General features: G+C 40.6%; 1 protein-coding gene across 13 annotated transcripts in view; it reads left to right on the top strand.

Annotated features, from left to right (window-relative positions):
- ANO10 (anoctamin 10) overlaps nt 1–21,428 on the top strand; it is a 288,539-nt gene that overhangs the window by 67,136 nt on the left and 199,975 nt on the right. The window lies entirely within an intron of this gene.

Genomic DNA, 21,428 nt, shown 5'->3' with positions numbered 1-21,428 from the left:
GTGAGTTCGAGCCCCACGTCGGGCTCTGGGCTGATGGCTCAGAGCCTGGAGCCTGTTTCCGATTCTGTGTCTCCCTCTCTCTCTGCCCCTCCCCCATTCATGCTCTGTCTCTCTCTGTCCCAAAAAAAATAAATAAACGTTGAAAAAAAAAAAAAAAAGAAAGGATGCTGAATTTTGTCAAATGTTTTTTTCTGCATCAATTGACAGGATCATATGGTTATCTTTTCTTTTATTAATGTGATGTATCATGTTGATTGATTTGCAAATATTGAACCAGCCCTGCAGCCCAGGAATGAATCCCACTTGATTGTGGTAAATAATTCTTTTTATATGCTGTTGAATTCGATTTGCTAGTATCTTTTTAAAAAAATTTTTTTTTCAACGTTTATTTATTTTTTTTTGGGACAGAGAGAGACAGAGCATGAACGGGGGAGGGGCAGAGAGAGAGGGAGACACAGAATCGGAAACAGGCTCCAGGCTCTGAACCATCAGCCCAGAGCCTGACGCGGGGCTCGAACTCATGGACCACGAGATCGTGACCTGGCTGAAGTCGGACGCTTAACTGACTGCGCCACCCAGGCGCCCCTCGATTTGCTAGTATCTTGTTGAGAATTTTTGCATCCATATTCATCAGGGATATTGGCCTGTAGTTCTCTCTTTTTTTTTTTTTTTTTTTGCTGGGTCTCTGTCTGGTTTCGGAATCAAAGTAATGCTGGTTTCATAGAATGAGTCTGGAAGTTTTCCTTCTCTTTCTATTTTTCAGAACAGCTTGAGAAACATAGGTATTATCTCTGCTTTAAATGTCTGGTAGAATTCCCCAGGGAAGCCATCTGGTCCTGGACTCTTATTTGTTGGGAGATTTTTGATAACTGATTCAATTTCTTCGCTGGCTATGGGTCTGTTCAAGTTTTCTATTTCTTCTGTTTGAGTTTTGGAAGTGTGTGGGTGCTTAGGAATTTGTCCATTTCTTCCAGGTTGTCCAGTTTGTTGGCATATAATTTTTCTTAGTATTCTCTGATAACTGCTTGTATTTCTGAGGGACTGGTTGTAATAATTCCATTTTCATTCATGATTTTATCTATTTGGGTCATCGCCCTTTTGTTTTTGAGAAGCCTGGCTAGAGGTTTATCAATTTTGTTTATTTTTTCAAAAAACCGACTCTTGGTTTCATTGGTCTGCTCTATAGTTTTTTTAGATTCTATATTGTTTATTTCTGCTCTGATCTTTATTATTTCTCTTCTTCTGCTGGGTTTAGGGTGTCTTTGCTGTTCTGCTTCTATTTTGTTTAGGTGTTAGATTTAGCTGTTAGATTTTGTATTTGGGATTTTTCTTGTTTCTTGAGATAGGCCTGGATTGCAACATATTTTCCTCTCGGGACTGCCTTCGTTGCATCCCAAAGCGTTTGGATTGTTGTATTTTGATTTTCATTTGTTTCCATATATTTTTTAATTTCTTCTCTAATTGCCTGGTTGACCCATTCATTCTTTAGTAGGGTGTTCTTTAACCTCCATGCTTTTCGAGGTTTTCCAGACTTTTTCCTGTGGTTGATTTCAAGCTTCATAGCATTGTGGTCTGAAAGTGTGCATGGTATGATCTCAATTCTTTTACACTCATGAAGGGCTGTTTTGTGACCCAGTATGTGATCTATCTTGGAGAATGTTCCATGTGCACTTGAGAAGAAGTATATTCTGTTGCTTAGGGATGCAGAGTTCTAAATATATCTGTCAAGTCTGCCTGATCCAATATATCATTCAGGGCCCTTGTCTCTCTTCTGTTACCTTGTTAGCTCTTCCTGATAGATGGGCCCTGTAATTACTATATAATGCCCTTCTTCCTCTCTTGTTACAGCCTTTAAAGTCTAGTTTGTCTGATATAAGTATGGCTACTCCAGCTTTCTTTTGACTTCCGGTAGTATGACAGATAGTTCTCCATCCCCTCACTTTCAATCTGAAGGTGTCCTCAGGTCTAAAAGAGTCTCTTGTAGACAGCAAATAGATGGGTCTTTTTTTTTTTTTTTTAATCCATTCTGATACCCTGTGTCTTTTGGTTGGAGCATTTAGTCCATTTACATTCAGTGTTATTATGGAAAGATACGAGTTTAGAGTCATTGTGGTATCTGTAGGTTTCATGCTTGTAGTGATGTCTCTGGTACTTTGTGGTCCTTGAAGCATTTCACTTGCAGAATCCCCCTTAAGATCTCTTGTAGGGCTGGTTTAGTGGTGATGAATTCCTTCAGTTTTTGTTTGGGAAAACCTTTATCTCTCTTTTTCTACACTGAATGACAGACTTGCTGGGTAAAGGATTCTTGGTTGCATATTTTTTCTGTTCATCACATTGAAGATTTCCTGTCATTCCTTTCTGGCCAAGTTTCAGTAGATGGGTTTGCTACTACCCTTATGTATCTACCTTTGAATGATAAGGCCTGTTTATCCCTAGCTGCTTTCATAATTCTCTCTTTATCCTTGTGTTTTGCCTATTTCACTATATGTTGTGCAGAAGATTGATTCAAGTTACATCTGAAGGGAGTTCTCTGTGCCTCTTGGATTTCAGTGCCTGTTTCCTTCCCCAGATCAGGGAAGTTCTTAGCTATGAATTGTTCGAGTACACCTTCAGCCCCTTTCTCTGTCGTTGTCGTCTTCTTCTTCTTCTCTCCTTCTTCTCCTCCTCCTCTTCCTCTTTCTTCTTTTTCTCCTTCTCCTCCCTTTTCCTCCTCCTCCTCCTTCTCCTCCTCCTTCTTCTTCTGGAATTCCTATGATGTGGATATTGCTCTGTTTGATTGTGTCACTTAGTTCTCTAATTCTCCCCTCGTACTCCTGGATTTTTCTATCCTTTTTCTCAGCTTCCTCTTTTTCCATAATTTTATCTTTTAACTCACCTATTCTCTCCTCTGCCTCTTCAGTCTGCACTGTGGCCGCCTCCTTTTTATTTTGCACTTCATTTATGGCATTTTTAAATTCATCCTATTTTTTTAGACCCATGATCTCTGTAGCAATAGATTCTCTGCTGTCCTCTATGCCTTTTTCAAGCCCAGCAATTAATTTTATCATTATTATTCTAAATTCTTGTTCCGTTACATTGCTTGAATCGGTTTTGATCAATTCGCTAGCTGTCGCTAATTCCTGGAATTTCTTTTGAGGCGAATTCTTCCGTTTTGTCATTTCGGCTAATTTTCTGTCCCTTGTGCATTTTAAAAGCTTGTTGTGTGCTTTGCACTGGTGAGCACTGCTATGTTAAAGGAGGGTCATACCCTGTCCAGGGCCTGGCCCTTCTGGAGGTGTTTTTCCGGAGATTGTTACTTGCTCTCTGTTGTTGTGACTTTGGTTATTTTATTACCCTATTTGTAGTGATATTTTGGACCATCCACCGGGTGTGCTTTGATTTGTTCCTTGGAGTAGCCCTGGAAAAGAAAACAGATAGACAAACAGGAGAGAGAAACACGCAAACAAACAAATAACACAAACAAAAACAAAAAAGTAAAGACTAAGAAGAGGGTGGAGACGGTGCTGATGGAAGAGCACACACAAAGAGAGAAAAAATACACCTTGATTATGCGGAGACTAAAAGGCTTAATCCAGAGAGAGAAAGGAAAATAAAGAAGGGGGCGGGGAAAACCTAACGAAGATTAAGTTACCCAGACAGAGAAACCATGTGGCTTAATTATTCCAAGAGACAGAAAGGAGTGTAAAGAAGGAGGTGTAGAACGTGTATGGAGACAATGGATTAAACATGCCTGTTCAGAGAGACCAATGAGCAGAGTAACCAGCCTAAGGAACGGAAGAGATAAGGAGGAGAAAGGGGGGGGGGGGGAGGGGGAGGATATGTCTCTATATGCGGAATTGACCTAGAGTTAATCCAGGCAACGCTGCAGACCTTGTCGGGAATAGCTGTCTGCAGGGTCTAGGGCCCCTCCGCTGGAGACGCAGGTACCCAGTGCAAAGGGGCGTGGTTTGGCGTAATCTGGAACCACCCCCACTACTGCGTGGGGGGGGGGGGGGGCGCCCTGAGGCCCCGCCTTGGTGGGGTTGAGGGGCGAATGGTGATCCCCCAGTCTCTTCTCCACCCAGCCGACCCGGAGGACTCCGTTTGAGTCGTCCTCACTGTGCCCCGAGCGCAGACGGGGCGGTCCTTCTCTCTCCGCCGACTCCCCTGACCCTGCGCTTGGCTAGGATTCGGATCCTGCTCCCCGCGCTCTGGCGCTGGGGAAGCGCCTCTCAGGGTGGCGATGTGTGGTCCCGGTGGCTTTGTCGGTGCCGCTGCACTTCAGGGAGGACAGCCTTCTCCTACTGCAGACTAAGCCACGGCCCTTGCCTCGAGCCCCGGGGTGGTGGTTGCAGGCAGGTTCCGCACTGGCACGCAGCCCTCCAGGGAGGGAACCACCTCCTCCAACTGCGGACTGAGCCCCTAACCTGCCACCGCACCCAGGCCTGGCTCCCCTCTTCCCTAGGTGCGCGGGGGAGCTGGCCCCAGTCTGGAGATAGACCCGCAGTTAGGGTTCGATCCGTCTCAGTCTCAGCCGCAGGGTCCGGGGTCTTTCTCCTGTCCAGATCCGGTTGGACACTTCCCCAGCCGCCCTTTCTCTTCTCTTTGTCTCTCTGCAGAAGGGGGCCCCTCCCCTCCGTGCCCAAAGGCCTTTTTTTAAATCTCCCCCAGTTGGCAGTCGCCCACCTATCTTTTTTCCAGCTTTCCCATTTTCTTCCCAGTAGATTCAGTCTTTTCCGCCCGGGCTCTGGTGTTCAGTCCTTTGGCTTCTACACTTCTTTGTTTGAGAGACACAGGGAGTATGGATTCCCCCTACTTCTCCGCCATGTTGGCCCCTGAGCATCATTTTTAAAAATATTTATTTTATTTTGAGAGAGAGAAAGAGAAGGAGAGAGAGAATTCCAAGCAGGCCCTGTCCGTGAGCACGGCATGATCTCACTAACTTTGAGATCATGATCTGAGCTGAAATCAAGAGTTGGATGTTTAACGACTAAGCCACCCAAGCACTCTGAGCATCTTTTTCGTGTTCCTGTTGGCCATCTGGATGTCTTCTTTGGAAAAATGTGTATTCATGTCTTCTGCCCACTTCTTAACTGAAATTTTTGGGGTTTTTTTTGGGGGGGGGTTGAGTTTGATAAGTTCTTATAGATTTTGGATACTAACCCTTTATCCAGTATGTTATTTGGAAATATTTTCTCCCATTCCATAGGTTGTCTTTTAGTTTTGTTAATTGTTTCCTTTGCTGTACAGAAGCTTTTTATTTTGATGAGGTCCCAGTAGTTCATTTTTGCTTTTGTTTCCCTTGCCTCCAGTGATGTGTCTAGTAAGAAGTTGCTACAGCCAGTGTCCCAGAGGTTGTTGCCTGCTTTCTCCTCGAGGATTTTGATGGCTTCCAGTCTCACATTTAGGGCTTTCATCCATTTTGAGTTTATTTTTGTGTATGGTCCAGGTTCATTCTTCTGTATGTCTCTGTCCAGTTTTCCCAGCACCACTTGCTGAAGAGACAGTCTTTTTTCCATCTGATATTCTTTCCTGCTTTGTCGAAGGTTAGTTGGCCCTATGTTTGTGGACCCATTTCTAGGTTCTCTATTCTGTCCCACTGATCTGAGTGTCTGTTTTTGTGCCAGTACCATACTGTGTTGATGATTACAGCTTTGTAATGTATAATACAGCTTGAAGTCCGGAATTGTGATACCTCCCATTTTCCTTTTATTTTTCAGGAGTTCTTTGTTAGAGATATTTTGTGGTTCCATACAAATTTTAGGATTGTTTGTTCTAGTTCTGTAAAAAATGCTGGTGTTATTTTTATAGGGATTGTAGATTGAGTGTGTAGATTGCTCTCAGTAGTAAAGACATTTTAACGATGTTTGTTCTTCCAACCCATGAGCATGTGATGTTTTTTTATTTCTTTGTGTCCTGTTCAGTTTCTTTCATATGTGTTCTATAGTTTTCAGAGTACAGATCTTTTACCTCTTTGGTTAGGTTTATTCCTAGGCATCTTATGGTTTTGGTACAGATGTAAATTGGATCGAATCCTTGATTTCTCTTTCTGCCGCTTCATTGTTGATGTATAGAAATGCAGCAAATTTCTGTACATTGATTTTGTGTCCTGCAACTTTGCTGAATTCATGTATCAGTTCTAGCAATTTTTTGGTGGTGGAGTCTTTCAGGGTTTCTTTTTTTTTAATGTTTATTTATTTATTTAAAGAGAGAAAATGTATGAAAGTGGGTGAGGGGCAGAGAGAGAATCCCAAATAGGCTCCATGCTGTTTTCACAGAGCCCGGTGTGGGGCTCAAACTCATGAACCATGAGATCATGACCTGAGCCCACAGCAAGAGTTAGCTCGTTAACCAGGTAAACCACCCGGGTGCCCCTTTCAGGTTTTCTACATAGAGTATCATGTCATCTGTGAATGGTGGATGTTTGACTTCTTCCTTGCCTGTTTTGATGCTTTTTATTTCTTTTTATTGTCTGATTGCTGAGGCTAGGGCCTCTAGTGCTAAGTTTAATAACAGTGGTAAGAGTGTACATCCCTGTCTTGTTCCTGACCTCAGAGGAAAAGCTCTCAATTTTTCCCCATTGAGGATATTAGCTGTGGGTCTTTCTTATATGGCCGTTATAATTTTGAGGTACATTCATTCTATCCCTAGTTTGTTGAGGGTTTTTATCAAGAATGGATGCTGGACTTTGTCAAATGCTTTTTCTGCATCTATTGAGAGGATCATATGGTCCTTATCCTTTCTTTTATAAACGTGGTGTATCACATTGATTTGTGAATGTCGAATCACCCTTGCACCCTAAGAATAAATCCAACTTGATCATGGAGTATGGTTCTTTTAATGTCCTGTTGGATTTGATTTGCTCCTATTTTGTTGAGAATTTTTGCATCCAGGTTCATTCAGGATATTGGCCTATAATTTGCTGGGTCTTTGTCAGATTTTGGAATCAAGGTGATGCTGGCCTCGTAGAATGAATTGGGAAGTTTTCCTTCCATTTCTATTTTTTGGAACAGTTTGATAAGAATAGGTATTAACTCTTCTTTAAATGTCTGGTAGAATTCCCCTGGGAAGCCATCTGGCTCTGGATTTTCATCTGTTGGGAGATTTTTGATGACTGATTTAATTTCTTTGCTGGTTATGGGTCTGTTCAGATTTTCTATTTCTTCCTGTTTCAGTTTTGGTGGTTTGTGTGTTTCTAGGAATTTGTCAATTTCTTCCAGATTGCCCAGTTTGTTGGCGTATAAGTTTTAATAATATTCTCTTATAATTGTTTGTATTTTTCTGGTGCTGGTTGTGATCTCTCCTCTTTCATTTGTGATTTTATTTGTTTTGGCCCTTTCTCTTTTATCTTTGATAAGTTTGGCTGGGGGTTTATCCATTTTATTGATACCTTCCAAGAACTAGCTCTTAGTTTTGTTGCTCTGGTCTCTTGGGTTTTTTTTGTTTGTTTGGTTTCCATATTGTTTATTCCTGCTCTAATCTTTATTATTTCCCTTCTTCTGCTGGCTTTACCCTCTAATTGTTGTTCCTTTTCTACCTCCTGTAGGTGTGCTTTAGGTTTTTTATTTGAGATGTGTCTTGAAGTAGACCTGTATTGCAATATACTTCCCTCTTAGGACCGCCTTTGCTGCATCCCAAAGGTTTTGGACTGTTGTGTTTTCACTTTCATTTGCTTCCATGCATTGTTTAATTTCTTCTTTAATTTCCTGGTTGACCCATTCATTCTTTAGTAGGATTTTCTTTAACCTCCATGTATTTGCGCTCTCTCCAGATTTCTTCTTACCTTTGAATTCAAGTTTCATAACGTTGGGGTCTGAAGTTATGCATGATACTATGATCTCAGTCTTTTTTATACTTGTTGAGGGCTGATTTGTGACCCAGTATCTGACCTATTCTGGTGAGTGTTCCATGTACACTTGAAAAGAACATGTAGTTCACTGCTTTAGGATGAAATGTTCTGAATATATCATCTATTAAGTCCATCTGGTCAGTGTGTCATTCAAAGCCATTGTTTCCTTGTTGATTTCCTCCTTAGATGACTTTTCCATTGCTGTAAGTGGGATGTTAAAGTCCCCTATTATTTTGGTATTGTTATCAATGAGTTTCTTTATGTTTGTTATTGATTGATTTATATATTTGGGTGTTTCCACGTTGGTGGCATAAATATTTATAATTATTAGATATTCTTGTTGGGTAGACCCCTTTGTTATGATACAGTGTCCTTCTCTGTCACTTGTTACAGTCTTTGGTTTAAAATCTAGTTTGTCAGATATAAGTGTCTTTCTTTTGACATCCGTTAGGATTATAAATGGTTCTCCATCCTCTCACCTTGAGTCTGCAGGTATCTTTAGATCTAAACTGAGTTTCTTGTAGGCAATATATTGAGGGGTCTTGTTTTTTTTTTTTTTTTTTATCCATTCTAATACTCTCTTTCTTTTGATGAGAGCATGTAGTCCGTTTATATTCAGGGTGATTATATATATAATATATATAATTATATATTCAGGGTGAATATATAATATTCATTATACATATATATAATATATAATATAATTTATATATGTATACACACACACACACACACATACACACATATATATAAATTTAGTGTCATTGTATTACCTATAAAGTTGGTGTTTCTGGAGTTTTTCTCTTTCCTTCCTAGTCTTTGTTGCTTTTGGTCTTTCTTTCCCACTCAAAAAGTCCCCTTTAATATTTCTTGCAGGGCTAGATTAGTGGTCATGGTCTCCTTTAGTTTCTGTTTGTCTGGGAACCTTTATATCTTTTTCTATTCTGAATGGCAGTCTTGCTGGATAAAGTATTCTTGGCTGCATATTTTTCCCACCTAGCACATTGAATATGTCGTGCCACTCCCTTCTGGCCTGCTAGGTTTCTATGGAGATATCTACTGCTATGCTGATTTGTCTTTCCTTGTTAAGTTACGGATTGCTTTTCCCTTTCTACTTTCATGATTCTTTCCTTATCTCTGTATTGTGTAAATTTTACTACAACACATCTTGGGGTTGGCCTACTTTTATGATTTTGATGGGAGTTCTCTGTGCCTCCTGGATTTGGATGTCTGTTTCCTTCCCCAGATTAGGGAAGTTTTCAGCTGTAATTTCTCAAATAAACCTTTTGCCCTCTTTCCCCTCTCTTTTTCTTCTGGGATTCCTATGACATGAATATTATACTTTAAGGAGTTGCTGAGTTCCTTAAGTCTATATTTATGATCCAATATTTTTTCCCCTCTTCTTTTCAGCCTCATTATTTTCCATAATTTTATCTTCTATATCGTTGATTCCTTCCTTTGCTTCTTCCGTCTTTGTTGTCATTACATTTAGGCTATTTGGCATCTTGGTTCTAGCATTTTTATTTTGGCCTGACTAGTTTTAGGTCTTTTACCTCTGCGGTAAAGGACTCCCTGGTGTCTTCTGTGCTTTTCTCAAGTCCAGCGGGTATCCTTACGGCGGTGGTTTTAAATTCTGGTTCAGGTTTATTACTTATATCTGATTTGAGTAGATCCCTGGCTGTGACCTCTTCTAATTCTTTCTTTTGGGACAAATTCCCCCATCTGGGCATTTTGTCTCGGTCTCTGTTTTCTGTGTTTTAGGAAAGCCTGTTATGTTTCCTGCTCTGGAGAGTAATGGCTGGATATCAAAGAAGTCATATACTGCCCAGGGTTTGGCACTTCAGGAGGTGTTTCTGGTGTATGCTGTGTGTACACTACTGTTGTTTTTTGGCTGTTCTTTACCTCCGGTCAGTTCTCTGCAGCGGGGAGTCTTTGGACCTTGTCCACTGTGTGGTGAGTTTTAATTAGGTGTGTTTTGGTCTACTTCTTAAAAGAAGCTAGATGCCATTTCCCTGAGAGCTGAAGTTTTGCAGCACTTTATGGTCAGTAGATTTGGTGCATGCAGGGGATTTGTGGTGGTCTTGTAGTGGAGGGGCCTGTTGCTGCTCTGACTCTCAGGCACTCTCGCCCTAGTTCCGAAGCACCTTCAGAGCTCAGGGGGTGGGGCTTGGTGTGAGTGACCCAAGCCTCCAACGTGAGGACTGTGATTTTCGCTGAAGTCTGACTGTGCTGATGGGCAGGGATACAAATGGCATCAGCCGGCTTTATTGTCCCTGGAGAGGGGAATTCGCACTTACTGCTGTTCAGGAAGCCCTCACAGGGGAGCACACAGTCTCCTCTCGTTTGTCCCAGGCTTTCCTCAGATCCCTGCCTTCAGCTGGTCTGTTTCCGAGCCATCTGCTCACCCGGCGATGCGGTGCTCCTGTCTCAGGCGTGCTGACTGGGTTTCACGATTTCAGATTTTAGGGATTCTACTTGTGCTGATCTTCTAGGGGAGGGTCTTGCCATGCTTTGGCTGGTGCTGGTTTGTCACAGAAGGGCAGTTGCTCAACTGTCCAGGGGCTTAAAGTTTATGCTAAAGCCAGCAAAGAGCCCACATCCAGGTTAGCTGCCCTCAGCAGGTGCCTCTGCGCCTATGCTAATGGAAGCTCCCGGCTCTTTTGTCCCCAGAGAGACAATGCTGCCTCTCCCAAACGCACTCCAAGAAGAACTGTCTCTCCCAGCGCAACCCAGGAGAACGCACTGTCCACTCCCAGGCCTCTGCCCTCCTCCAGAGGAGACCTCTAGGCCTGCCCGGCTCCACCTTGGCACAGACTTCTGAAACTTCAGACTTTGAGCTCCACTGCTTGCAAAAACTTGCAATAATCAGCCCCTCTTGTTTTCCTTGACAGGGTTTTTCTTGTTCAGTGCCCTGCGTTTTGTTTTTTCTCTCTCTCTCTCTCCCCCCTCCTCTCTCCCTGATCTGGACTCTCTTCGCCCTGCGGCACCTGTGATTCTTTTCTCCCCCAGATCATGTCCCTGCACCTCCTACCTCCTAGGATGTGGTCTCTTTCCTTCCTGTAGTTACGCAGTTTGTTTTCTCAGTCCTCAGATGTATTTCCTGGGTATTGAGTCCTCAGATGCAATTTGATATTTATCTAGATGTTTTCAAGGAATGAGGGTAGCATTGGGTCCTCTCATACTCCGCCACCTTAACTCCTCCCCCCACTGTATTTTCATGCCTGAGTAACATTCATTTGTCTGTATGTTTATGTAGTAGGTCTTCTTTATCCATTCACCTGTCGATGGACGTTTGGGTTTATTCCTTATTTTGACCATTGTAAATAATGCTATATTGAACAAAGAAGTGCAGATTATCTTTGAATTAGTGTTTTCCTTTTCATGAGGTAACTACCCAGAAATGGAATTGTTGGGTTGTATGAAATTGCTATTTCAATTTTTTGAGGGACGTCCATACTGTCTTCCATAGTGGCTGTACCAATTTCCATTTCCATTAGCAGTGCAGTAGGGTTCCTTTTTTACTACCTCCTCACCAATACTTGTTATTTCTTGTCTTTCTGATACTAGCTAATCTGACACACGTGAAGCTATACGTCATGGTGGTTTTCATTTGCATTTCCCTGGTGATTAGTGATATTGAGCATCTTGTCATGTGTCCGTTGGCCATCTGTCTATCTTATTTGGAAAAAAGTTCAGTTCTCTGACCATGTTTTTTTAATTTTTTAATTTTAATTTTTTTATTATTTATTTTATTTTTTAATTTTATTTTTTATTTTTTAAAATTTACATCCTAATTAGTTAGCATATGGTGCAACAATGATTTCAGGAGTAGATTCCTTAGTTCCCCTTACCCATTTAGCCCATCCCCCTCCCACAACCCCTCCCGTAACGCTCAGTTTGTTCTCCATATTTATGAGTCTCTTCTGTTTTGTCCCCCTCCCTGTTTTTATATTATTTTTGTTTCTCTTCCCTTATGTTCATCTGTTTTGTCTCTTAAAGTCTTCATATGAGTGAGGTCATATGATTTTTGTCTTTCTCTGACTAATTTCACTTAGCATAATACCCTCCAGTTCCATCCACGTAGTTGCAATTGGCAAGATTCCATTCTTTTTGATTGCCAAGTAACACTCCACTGTGTGTATATATCACATTTTCCTTATCCATTCATCCATTGATGGACATTTGGGCTCTTTCCATACTTTGGCTATTGTTGATAGTGCTGCTATAAACATGGGGGTGCATGTATTCCTTCAAAACAGCACACCTGTATCCCATGGATAAATGCCTAGTAGTGCAATTGCTGGGTCGTAGGGTAGTTCTATTTTTAGTTTTTTTGAGGAACCTCCATACTGTTTTCCAGAGTGGCTCTAGCAGCTTGCATTGCCACCAACAGTGCAAAAGACATCGTCTTTCTCTGTATCCTCGCCAACATCTATTGTTGCCTGAGTTGTTAATGTTAGCCATTCTGACAGGTGTAAGGTGGTATCTCATTGTGGTTTTCATTTGTATTTCCCAGATGATGAGTGATGTTGAGTATTTTTTCATGTATCAGTTGGCCATCTGGATGTCTTCTTTGGAGAAGTGTCTATGATGTCTTTTGCCCATTTCTTCACTGGATTATTTGTTTTTTGGATGTTGAGTTTGATAACTTCTTTGTAGATTTTGGATACTAGCCCTTTATCTGATATGTCATTTGGAAATATCTTCTCCCATTCTGTCTGTTGCCTTTTAGTTTTGCTGATTGTTTTCTTCACTGTGCAGAAGCTTTTTATTTTGATGAGGTCCCAGTAGTTCCTTTTTGCTTTTGTTTCCCTTGGCTCTGGAGACGTGTTGAGTACCAAGTTGCTGCAGGCAAGATAAAAGAGGTTTTTACCCGCTTTCTCCTCAAGGATTTTGATGGCTTCCTCAAGGATTTTGATGGTCTTACATTGAGGTCTTTCATCCATATTGAGTTTATTTTTGTGTCTGGTGTCAGAAAGTGGTCCAGGTTAACTCTTCTGCATGTCGCTGTCCAGTTTTCCCAGCACCACTTGCTGAAGAGACTGTCTTCATTCCATTGGATATTCTTTCCTGCTTTGTCAAAGATTCGTTGGCCATACGTTTGCGGGTCCATTTCTGGGTTCTCTATTCTGTTCCGTTGATCTGAGTGTCTCTTTTTGTGCCAGTCCCATACTGTCTTGATGGTTACAGCTTTGTAGTATAGCTTGAAGTCTGGGATTGTGATGCCTCCTGCTTTGGTTTTCTTTTTCAAGATTGCTTTGGCTCTTCGGGGTCTTTTCTGGTTCCATACAAATTTTAGGATTATTTGTTCTAGCTCTGTGAAGAATAGCTGGTATTATTTTTGATAGGGATTGCGTTGAATATGTAGATTGCTTTGGGTAGTATCGACATTTTAACAATATTTGTTCTTCCTATCCAGGAGCATGGAATCTTTCTCCATTTTTTTTGTGTCTTCTTCAGTTTCTTTCATAAGCTTTCTATAGTTTTCAGCATATAGATTTTTCATCTCTTTGGTTAGATTTATTCCTAGGTATTTTATGTTTTTTTGTGCAACTGTAAATGGGATCGATTGCTTGATTTCTCTTTCTGTTGCTTCATTGTTGGTGTATAGGAATGTAACCGATTTGTGTGCATTGATTTCATATCCTGCAACTTTGCTGAATTCACGAATCAATTCCAGCAGTTTTTTGGTGGAATCTTTAGGGTTTTCCATATACAGTGTCATGTCATCTGCGAAGAGTGAAAGTTTGACCTCCTCCTGGCCGATTTGGATGCCTTTTATTTCTTCATGTTGTCTGATTGCAGAGGCTAAGATTGAATGACAGTGGCGAGAGTGGACATCCCTGTCTTGTTCCTGACCTTAGGGGGAAAGCTCTCTCTGACCATGTTTTAATCAGATTGTTTGCTTTTTTGTTATTGTTGTGTAGCATGAGTTCCTTATATATTTTGGATATTAACCTATTATCAGATATATCATTTGCAAATATCTTCTTTCATTCAGTAGGTTGCCTTTTCATTTTCTTTATGGTTTCCTTTGCATAGCAAAGGTTTTTAGCTTGATGTAGACCCAATGGTTTGTTTTTGCTTTTGTTGCTCTTGCCTGAGGAGACAGAACCAAAAAAATAGTGCTGAGACCAGTGTCCAGGAGTCTACTGCCTGTGTTTTTTTGTTTGTTTGTTTTTGTTGTTGTTGTCGTTGTTGTTGTTTTTTAAGGAGTTGTATGGTTTCAGGTCTTACATTTGAATTTTTAATCCATTTTGAGTTTATTTCTGTATATGGTGTCAGTAATTGATCTTTTTTCATTCTTTTGCATGTAGCTGTAGCTTTCCCAGCACCATTTTTTGAAGAGATTGTCTTTTCCCCATTTGTGTATTCTTGCCTCCTTTGGCAAAGATTAATTGAGCATATCTACATGGGTTCATTTCTGGCTCTCTGTTCTGTTCCATAGATCTATATGCCTTTTTCTGTGTGTGCCATTACCATACTGTTCTGATTACTGTATCTTTGTAGTGTAGTTTGAAATCTGGAAACATGATGCCTCCAGGTTTATTCTTCTTTCTCAAGATGGCTTTGGTTATTCAGGGTCTTTTGTTGTTCCATACAAATTTTAGAGTTATTTATTCTAATTCTGTGAAAAATGCCATTGGTATTTTGATAGGGATTGCATTGAGTTTGTCGATTGCTTTGGTTAATACGAACATTTTAACAATATTAATTCTTCTAATCCATGAACACGGTATGTCTTTTCATTTATTTTTATCTCCAATTTCTTCCATCAATGACTCAAAGTTTTCAAGAGTATAGGTCTTTCACCTCATTAGTTAAATTAATCCTATTTATTTTATTCTTTCTGATGCAGTTTTAAATGGAATTGTTTTCTTAATTTCTTCCTATAACGTTTTACTATTAGTATATAGAAACATGTAGATTTCTGTATATTAATTATACATTATTCAACTTTACTGAATTCATTTAATCTAATTTTTGTGGATTCTTTAGGTTTTTCTATATATAATATGTTATCTGCAAATAGTGACAGTTTTACCTCCTCGTTATCAATTTGAATGCCTTTTATTCCTTTTTGCTCTCTGATTATTGCAGCAAGAACTTCCAGTACTATATTGAATAAAAGTGGTGAAGGGTGGACATCCTTTTCTTATTCCTAATCTTGAGTGTGATATTCTCTGTGTTTTTTGGTCATATGTGGCTGGCCTGCGATACTGGCTTGTGATTTTCTTTTTTTGTTGTATATTTGTCTGGTTTTGGTATCAGGGTAATTCTGGTCTCATAGAATTAATTTGGAAATGTTCCTTTCTCTTTAACTTTTTGGAATAGTTTGAGACGGATTGATACTAACTTCTTTAGCTTTTTTTAGTGTCTATTTATTTTTCAGAAAGAGGGTGGGGGAGGGGCAGAGAGCAAGGAAGACAGAATCCCAAGTAGGCTTCAGGCTCTGAGCTATCAGCACAGAGCCAGATTCGGGGTTTGAACTCATTAACCACGAGATCATGACCTGAGCCAAAGTCAGATGTTTAAATGACTGAGCCACTCAGGTGCCCTGATACCAACTTTTCCTTAAATGTTTGGTAGGATTTACCTGTGAAACTGGTTCTGGGCTTTTGTTTGTTGGAAGTTTTTTGATTACTGATTCAGTTTCATTACTAGTAATCAGTCTGTTTAGATTTCCTCTTTCTTCCTATTTGTCTTCTGTGAAGATTGGATGTTTCCAGGAGTTTATCAATTTCTTCTAGCATGTAACTCTTGGTAGTAGTTTCTTAAAATCCTTTGTAATTTATATGGTTACTCTTTTCTTCTTTTCTTTCTTTCTTTCTTTCTCCCCCCTCCTCCTCCTCTTCCTTCTCCTCCTCCTTCTTCTTCTTCTCCTCCTTCTTCTTTGATGAATCTGGTTTATCAATTTTATTCATCTTTTTAAGGAACCAGCTACTAGTTTCATTGATCTTTACTATTGTTTTATAAGTCTTCATTTTATTTATTTCCACTTTGATCTTTATTGTTTCCTTCCTTCCATTAACTTTGGGCTTTGTTCTTCCAGTTTATTTAGGTGTAAGGTTAGATTGTTTATTACAACTGCCTTTGCTGAGTCTCATTGATTTTGGAATGTAGTGCTTCCATTTTTATTTGTCTCAAGGTATTTTTTTATTTCCTCATTGATTTCATTGGTTGCTTATTGTAGTTGATTTATGGTTTTATACCATTGTGTTCAGAAAAGATGTTTCATAAGATTTCAACCTTCAATTTATTGAAACTTGTTTTTGCTCTACTATGTGATTTATCTTGTTAAATGTTCCATGTGAATGTCAAAAGAATGTGTATTCTGCTGGTCTGGGATGGACATTTTTGTATGTATCTGTTAAGTCCCTCTGGTTTAATGTGTCATTAAACCATCTCTGTGCGTGTGTGTGTGTGTGTGTGTGTGTTTGGTTTTGTTTTTTATTGATTTTCTGCCTGTATGATCTATTTGTTGATGTAAGTGGGGCATTAAAGTCCCCTATTCTTATTGTATTATTGTCAATTTTTACCTTTTAGTCTGTTCGTATTTGCTTTATATATTTAAGTGCTTTCATGTAGGGTGCATTGATATTTACAATTGTTGTATCCTCTTGTTGGATTTTTTCAATTATTATGTAATTCTTTGTCTATTACAGCCTTTCGTTTACAGTCTATTTTGTCTAATAGAAATATTGCTACCCTGGCTTTCTTTTCATTTTTATTTTCATGGAATACCTTTTTTCATCACTTCACATTTAGTCTGTATGTGTCTTTAGGTCTGAAGCGAGTCTCTTTTAGACAGCATATAGATGGGTCTTGTTTATTTACCTGTTCAGTCACCCTTTATCTTTTGAATAAAATAACACTTGGAACACTTAGCCCATTTGTATTTAAGTTACTGATTTGTACTTATTGCCATTTTGTTAGTTGTTTTTGGTTGGTTTTTTTTGTTCTTCTGTGTTCCTTCTTTTCCTCCTGTCCCTTGTGATTTGATGACTTTCTTTAGTGTTGTGTTTGAATTCCTTAGTTTTTGTGTATCTATTATAGGTTTTTGTTTGTGATTACTATGAGGTTCACATATAATACTCTATGTGGATAGCAGTCTGTATTAAGTTGATGGTTGCTTAAGTTTGAACGCTTTCTTTTTTTTTTTTTTTTTTTTTTTTTAATTTTTTTTTTTTAACATTTATTTATTTTTGAGACACAGAGAGACAGAGAATGAACAGGGGAGGGGCAGAGAGAGAGGGAGACACAGAATCTGAAACAGGCTCCAGGCTCTGAGCTGTCAGCACAGAGCCCGACGCGGGGCTCGAACTCACGGACCGCGAGATCATGACCTGAGCCGAAGTCGGACGCTTAACCAACCAAGCCACCCCGGCGCCCCAGTTTGAACGCTTTCTAAAAGCACTACATTTTTACTCTCACCTCTCCCTGTTTTGTGTTTTTGACATCATATTTTGCATCTTTTTATCTTGTGTATCTCTTAACTGTCATAGATATCATTTACTTTACTACTTTTGTCTTTTAACCGTCATACTCTCTTTGTAAGCAGGTAATCTACCACGTCTGGCATATGCTTGCTGCTACAGTTAGATTTTTTTCTTTCAAAATTTTCTTCTAGTTAGGGCCTTTTCTACTTAAATCCCTTTAACATTTCCTGTAAAGCTGGTTTAGTGGTGAACTCTTTTGTCTGGGAAACTCTATCTCTATCTACTTCAGTCCTGAATGATAACCTTGCTGGGGAGTGTTTCTCTTTGTGGGTTTTTTTCCTTTCAGCCCTTTGAATATGTTGTGCCACTCCCTTCTGACCTCCAAATTTGGTGAAAAATCAACTGATCGTATTACGGGTGTTCCCATGTACGTAACTAGTTGCTTATCTCCTGTTGCTTTTCATATTTTCTCTTTAATTTTTGACGTTTTAATTATTTTGTGTCTTGGTATGGACCTCTTTGGGTTCATCTTGTTTGGGGCTCTTTCCTTTTTGGACATGGATATATTTTCTTGTTGAGGTTAGGGACGTTTTCAGTTGTAACTACTTCAAATAAGATTTCTGCCCCTTTCTCTTTCTCTTTTCTTTCTGGGACCTCTGTAATGCAATTGTTATTACCCTTGATCTCTTAAGGTCCTGAAGGTCTCTTAAACTGTCTTCAGTTTTTGAAATTCTTTTTTCTTTTTGCCATTCAGCTAGGGTCATTTCCATTACCCTGTTTTCCAGATCACTGATCCAGTTTTCTGCATCTTCTAATCTGCTGTTGATTCTCTCTAGTGTATTTTTCAACTCAGTTATTATATTCTTTGTCTCTGGTTCCCTTTTTATCTTTTTTTTTTTTTTTAATCTTTTGAAGTTCTTGCTGTGTTCATCCATTCTTCACCTGAGTTTAATGAGCATCTTCGTGACCATTACTTTGAACTCTTTATCGGGTAGATGGTTTATCTCTTTTTCACCGAGTTTTCTGAGGTTTTGTCATATTCCTCGGTCTTCCCATCTTGCCTCTCCATGTTTGCTTGTGTGTATTAGGTAGATCAGCCACGTCTGTTCTTGAGCGAGAGGCCTTCTGTAAAAGGTGTACTGTGGGGCTCAAAAGTGCATTCTCCCGCTGGTCACCAGAATCCAGAGCTCCAGTGGTGTCCTTTGTGTGTTTCCTTCTGTTCTGGCTGAGCTGCAACTGTTGTGGGCCCATGGTGGGTGGGAGCCCCTTTAGGGGAATGACAATGAAGGTGGAGGTGACCTGGTGAGTGTGATAAGGTGGGAGCCACTTTGGGGGCTGCCTGCCAGGGAGGGGAGGGTTAAGTGGGGCAGGTCTGCAGGGGAATATGAGGGTGGGGCTAACAGTGCTAGCAAGGTAGAGGAGAATCAGAACTGTTTCTTGGGGCACCTGGATGGCTTAGTGGGTTAAGCATCTGATTCTTGATTTCGGTTCGGGTCACGACCTCACTGTTGGTGGGTTCCCACTCCGAATCGGGCTCTGCATTGACAGTGCAGAGCCTGCTTGGGATTTTTTGTCTCCCTTTCTCTCTGCCCCTCCTGGGCTTTCTCTCTCTTTCAAAAATAAATCAATAAACTTTAAAAAAATAAAAGAACTGTTTCTCACCAGTACTAGGCACCTGCCACTGCTTCCATTCATGGAGGAAATTCCTGCAGTTTCCTGCACCTCTGGCACATGCCCTAAAGTTAGTAAATCTCCTTCACGTATGGCCCAGATGCTTTTCAAACTGTTGCCTCTGTGCTGGGTCTTGGAGTGAGTAGGTGCATGGGTCTTTTAAGAGTAGAGTCTTGGGGCGCCTGGGTGGCACAGTCGGTTAAGCATCCGACTTCAGCCAGGTCACGATCTCGCGGTCCGTGAGTTCGAGCCCCGCGTCAGGCTCTGGGCTGATGGCTCAGAGCCTGGAGCCTGTTTCCGATTCTGTGTCTCCCTCTCTCTCTGCCCCTCCCCCGTTCATGTTCTGTCTCTCTCTCTCTGTCCCAAAAATAAATAAAACGTTGAAAAAAAAATTAAAAAAAAAAAACAAAAAAAGAGTAGAGTCTTGGTTTCTTATCGCCCTCTGGCTCTCCTGGGATTAAACCCTGCTGATTTTCAAAGCCAGGCATTTGGGGGGCCCATCTTCCCAGTGCGGGTCCCCAGTGCAAGTTTGCCCCATGGAGGGCTTGAACCCCTCACTCCTCAGGGAGGACCCCCCTACATGTGATATCCCTCCCACTTGTGGGGTGCCATGCTGGGGTGTGGGTCCTGATCACACCATTTCTCTGCCCCTCCCATGCTTCTTGACGTGACTCTCTGTGGCTATAGAGGATCGGTTCTGCTAGTCTTCCGGTCATTCTCAGAGAGTTGTTGTGTATGTAGTTGTAGCCTCGGAGCGTCTGGAAGAGGTGAGCTCAGGATCCTCCGGTCTGCCATCTTGATCCTCGCAGAAGCAGTGGATTCTTTCTTTAAATAGGGCCTGCACAGCATCCTATTTTCCTTTGAAGGTAAGGGTCATTTTAATTACATTCTTAGCTGACAAGAGAAAGTTAAAGGATTAAAAGAAAGGCCTCTATTTTTAGAAGCTGAAATTGGAACCATGCTTTTGGCATTGATGGCGAAGAGAAGCCTGGTAATTTAGGACATGAGGCTTTATATTCTCTCTGGGTCCTTCAGTTCACGGTCCTATTTTTAGAAGTAGCTGGTTTTTATGCCTGCCTCGAGAGTCATCTGTAGTGGAATGCAGTCCGTTTTTTAAAAAGAACTTAGAAATAGTAAAATAGTTTAGATGTTGTCAGTTCACAGTTGAATAACTTGATATAGCAATTGGAAAGCATAATACTGGAAGAAAGAATAAGGTACGGCTGTGCATCCTCAAATAAGACAGAAGAATCAGAACCGTTGTGGGTGACTGACTTCCATGTGAGCTGAAGAAAAATCCTCTGAAACACTTCAGAATAAAAATATTAAGAAATGGGTTTGATGGCACCAGTGGCTAATAGAAATTAAACCATGTACCTTTCCCCCCTTATTAATGTGTCTGTGCATGTTTTGAGTGTATACCTTTCTTAGTCATTAAGGATTTCATCACAACCCTAGCTTTTTAAGACTTTTTTTGATAACTTATGTCTGAGATATAATAGTAACAATCATCTATTAAGAATTTTTCTTCCAGACCCAGACTTTTTCCAATTTTGGCATCACATCTCTCCTATTTAGCATTCTTTGCTCATTTCTTTTTTTTTTTTTAATTTTTTTTTTTGATGTTTTATTTATTTTTAAGACAGAGAGAGACAGAGCATGAGTGGGGATGGGGCAGAGAGAGAGGGAGACACAGAATCTGAAGCAGGCTCCAGGCTCCGAGCTGTCAGCACAGAGCCCGACGCGGGGCTCGAACTCACGAACTGTGAGATCATGACCTCGGCTGAAGTCGGACGCTCAACCGACTGAGCCACCCGGGCGCCCCTCTTTGCTCATTTCTAAGAAATTAGCTTTACTTTTAAATTACTCTGAAGACTTTATGATAGGACGTCTGTCTTGAGAATACTGTCTCTCTTTGTTATATGTAGTATTTCAACATGAAACACAACATGTTCCCACCCCCACTGCTGCAGACATTCTTTTGCCCTCCTCTTTGAGGGACCTGTTGCCTAATAAGCCCTCCACTTGTCTTTGGTGAGGAGGTAGATGGGAGATACGGGAGACAGCCCTTGCGAGAGGTGAGCTGGTAAACCTCGGAGAACTCCAAGCTTCTCAGTAGATGCAAACCGCAAAGCATGTTCTCTTTATGCAAACTCCAACTTAGCACCAGCTATATTCTTTGTTAGAGATTGTACCAGCAGCTTGTGAGCGAAGTACTCTATCTCCCCACATATGGCACAAGGCGTTGCCTCAGAGTTCCCCCTGCCTGCTGAGCACACTTCCTGTTAAGACCTGAACGCCCACCCACCCGGTGAATCACTCTAAGTATATGGATCAGAGAATGCCCTGCTTTCGTTTATTATCACCAGGGGATATTGTCTTTGGTTCAATTCACTTGCCTCTTTCCACTATGTGTGCGAGTGGATAAAATCATATCAGATGACTGGCTGCTGAAAGTATGATTTTATTTGATTTTGACATTTGCTGTT

This window comes from Leopardus geoffroyi, chromosome C2, assembly GCF_018350155.1.
Source record: "Leopardus geoffroyi isolate Oge1 chromosome C2, O.geoffroyi_Oge1_pat1.0, whole genome shotgun sequence".
Taxonomy (NCBI): Eukaryota; Metazoa; Chordata; class Mammalia; order Carnivora; family Felidae; genus Leopardus; species Leopardus geoffroyi.
The sequence above is the reverse complement of the archived record's forward strand: the minus strand, read 5'-3'. Positions and strand labels throughout refer to the sequence as shown.